General features: G+C 38.2%; 1 long non-coding RNA gene across 1 annotated transcript; it reads right to left on the bottom strand.

Moving 5' to 3' along the window:
• Positions 1 to 338: 338 nt before the first annotated feature.
• Positions 339 to 2,275, bottom strand: LOC133036453 (uncharacterized). Its single transcript, XR_009687093.1, has 2 exons — positions 1,968 to 2,275; positions 339 to 580 (listed from the first exon to the last, which is right to left on the bottom strand). It is a non-coding gene; the product is annotated as an uncharacterized LOC133036453 (long non-coding RNA).
• Positions 2,276 to 4,119: the final 1,844 nt, after the last annotated feature.

The following is a 4,119-nucleotide window of genomic DNA, read 5'->3' as shown; positions in this document are numbered from 1 at the left end:
ACTGCATATCCATATATTCTCCATCCCTATCAGTTCGCAAGATCTTTAATGATTTACCTAATTGGTTTTTGGCCAAAGCATGAAACTCTTGAAATTTTTCAAACGTTTCAGATTTCTTTTGCATTAGGTAAAGAAAACTATATCTAGAGAAATCGTCAATGAAAGTGACAAAATACTCATAACCACCTCGGGCTTTGACATTCAAAGGTCCGCAGACATCGGAATTGTAACGCCCTAAGATTTAGGCACGCTACCCAATATGATTAAGAAACCCTAATCCCCTAAACAGGATTGGTTTTAAAATAAGCGCGGAAATTAAACTTTAAACAAAAACGGAATGAAAATAAACTTGTAATAATTTTAACCTTACAAACAAAAGTTACATGTTTCGGGATCCCAAAAAATCATTTTACAAAACATTACAAGTCTTTTCTCCTTAGCCGACCTAAGCGGCAAAATAGAGTTACAAAAGTTTCAATGCTGGTAGACCCCAACCCGCTTGGTCTAGTGTGGCCCGAACATGTACATACATAGCCCAACTCCCATACTCATGGCTGATCAGAGATAGATTTACCCTTTCCTGCACAGTAGAGCACCCGTGAGCCAAGCCCAACAAGACAGTAAGATATATCGTTAATCATATATAACTCATCACATAAATAATAATAATGCCATTTCATATTTGTCTGTATGACACAGACCTACGTGTTACTCTCAGACGCCTATTTATGTCTATGTGGCATAGACCTACGTGTTACGCTCACACGTCTAATTACAATAAGGCCTTAGAACGGTTCATCTCGGTTCTAGTTACCGAGTCCAACCCGATTATGCCTTGAACACATAACCCTTTACTTCAATATACATCTATATACATCATGGCATAACAATTACATATTAACAATTCACTTGGGTAATAACCCTAAGCCAATAAACTGCTCACTTTAGAGTAATAACTCTAATCCCAGTTTCTAGTTTCTCATATAAATCACATTCCATATAAGCTCCATTGCGCATATCTCTACGTGCTAACTACCGTCTTACCTGATGTCCCACAAATATGGAGATTCCAAATCCCCGGGTGCTCCTAACCAAGTGCCGGTAATCCTAGTCACAATTCCGAGATACACAAGTATAGGGTTAATCCCAAAATCCATTTTCACAAATTAAAAACTGGGCATTTAAATTCCAGATATTCAGATAGAGCTGGGAACGAGCTTTCCAACGATATAAAGAACGTCCCAAACGGAGTCCTGAGTCAAAAGTTATGACCAAAACAAAAACTCGAAAAAAATACAATAAGCTGCCAAAAATGGCCGCGGCTACTGGGTTTAAAAACCCAGGAAACCCAGTTTCCAGCCACGAAAATGCATCCAAAAATACCAATTTTTATGCTATATCAACCCACAATCATACCAAACTTTCACCTAACATAAACCAAGTAATTAGAGAGGAATTACACCTAATTCACTCTCCAACAACACCAAAAACCAGCAACTAAAAAATCAGCCTTCAACAATGAATTTCAGCCCCAAAACTCATCCATTTCAACTCAATTCACAACCAAAACTTAAATCCATTAAATAGATTTTCCAGTAATTAAATCAAAAGCTTAAAACACAATTCATGCATTAAAAATCCAATGGTAAAAACCCCAAAAATTCAGATTAAACATCATAAACTTCAAAGCTCCAACTTAAGCAAAATCACCAAGAACTTCAAGCTCAAGAACTTGAACTTGAACAATTAATTTCAAAGTTCAATAACAGAATAAAAACACAATAAAATTCCTTTTAAATTCTGTCTAAACCTAACCCAACATCAATTCAAAAGATCCAAGTACAAACATGCTCAAATCAACAAGAAAACACCAACATGCATCTCAAGACCATCCCAACCTATTTCATGCTTTTCAACCATAAAATCACAGCAGCAAATTCATTAAATTTCAGCAATAGAAAAACTACCTCAAGCTTCAATGCAATGATCAAGCCACAACTCCTCAAACAATTCTTCAATTTCAAGCTTGAATACCAAGCAAATCACCAATTTTTCAACCAAATACAAAGAGAGATAGAGAGAGAGAGAGGGAAGGGGGCTGTTTTAGGGTTAAGGTAAATGCAGAAAATGAATTTCATTTTTTTACAAAGAATGCCTTTAGTTGAAAATAAATCCAAAAATACATATTTACTATTTTGCCCCTAGGGCCATTTCTCACATACTCAAACAATTAAGGGCATTGAATTCATTTCATATATAACACATATTTAAATAATTTCAGATTATTCACACATAAATATAATGCCAATAATTTATCCCGAAATTATATTTCGGCCCCGAACCCGGTTTGGCCCGAAATACCCGATTGTGACTATACCGCGCCAACTTGTCAGAACACACCTGAAAAAGGACACACCAGATATACTATATAATAATATAGTTCATAAGCACATAAATAAATTAAATTCACAGTTTTACCCTTCTCAGGTCAAAATTACTAAAATGCCCCTGACTCACCAACGGGGTCTTAACATGTCATTTCTCATATTAATTCGCATATAATAAATTATGATATAATATAATTCTACAATAATACTCAATTAACTAGTTAGGGCTTTGCTAATCAATTTTCTTAATTCCAGGGTATTACAATTACCCCCTCCTTATAGAAATTTCGTCCCGAAATTTACCTAAACAACTCTTGATATTTTTGCTGCATACCCGTCTCGAGTTCCCAGGTTGCCTCTTCTACTTTACTGTTCCTCCATAACACTTTCACCAGTGCAATTGTCTTGTTTCTCAAGACTTTCTCCCTTCTGTCAAGTATTTGCACCGGTTGTTCCTCATATGATAAATCTGGTTGTAGTTCTAATGCTTCATAACTCAGGATATGGGACGAATCTGAGACATATTTTCGAAGCATCGAAACATGGAACACATCATGTACGGTACCATTGTGGGGGCATAGCCAACCTGTACGCTACTTGCCCTATCCTCTCAAGGATTTCAAAAGGTCCAATGAACCTGGGGCTAAGTTTTCCTTTCTTACCAAAGCGCTTGATGCCTTTCATCGGCGATATTCAGAGAAACACCAAGTCCCCATTCTGAAAATCAATATCGCGTCGCTTTGGATCAGCATAGCTCTTCTGTCTGCTCTGAGCCGCGAGCATTCGCGCTCTAATTTTATCAACTGCCTCACTTGTTCTCTGAACAGCCTCGGGACCCAAGAACTTTCTTTCACCTACCTCATCCCAATGAATAGGTGATCTACATTTTCTTCCATATAAAAGCTCATAAGAGGCCATCCTGATTGTTGCCTGATAGCTGTTGTTGTACGAGAACTCGATCAGGGGAAGGTATTTTACCCATGATCCTTCAAAGTCAAGCACACATGCCCGTAGCATGTCTTCTAAGATCTGAATAGTCCTCTCGGATTGTCCATCCGTCTCAGGATGAAATGCTGTGCTAAACTTTAACTGAGTTCCCATAGCTCGATGTAGACTCTCCCAAAATCTTGATGTGAATTTCGGATCTCTATTCGAAACAATGGACTTTGGGACACCATGAAGACGAACAATTTCTCTAACATATAACTCAGCATACTGATCAATGGAGAAGTTCGTTCGAACAGGCAAAAAGTGCGCTGACTTTATAAACCTGTCCACTATGACCCATACAGAGTCGAACTGTCCCGTGGTTCTCGGCAAGCCTACCACGAAGTCCATAGCAATGTCTTCCCATTTCCACTTTGGGATATTCAATGGCTGCAGCAACCCTGCAGGCCTCTGATTTTCAGCCTTCACTTGCTGACAGGTAAGACACTTAGCAACAAACTCAGCGATGTCATTCTTCATGCTTGGCCACCAAAACATGGCCTTGAGGTCTTGATACATCTTCGTTGACCCCGGATGAACTGAGTAAGGAGTCGTATGAGACTCAGTCATAATCTCTCTTTTAATATCGTCATCCATAGGCACACAAACACGATTCATAAATCGTAACATTCCTGTTTCATCCACTATAAAGTCACTAGTCTTCCCAGCCGAAACCCTATCTCGGGATTTCATTAACTCTGGATCTTGCAATTGTGCTTCTTTGATTCCCTCTAAAAGAGTAGAT

This window comes from Cannabis sativa, chromosome 4, assembly GCF_029168945.1.
Source record: "Cannabis sativa cultivar Pink pepper isolate KNU-18-1 chromosome 4, ASM2916894v1, whole genome shotgun sequence".
NCBI classification, from domain to species: domain Eukaryota; kingdom Viridiplantae; phylum Streptophyta; class Magnoliopsida; order Rosales; family Cannabaceae; genus Cannabis; species Cannabis sativa.
The sequence above is the reverse complement of the archived record's forward strand: the minus strand, read 5'-3'. Positions and strand labels throughout refer to the sequence as shown.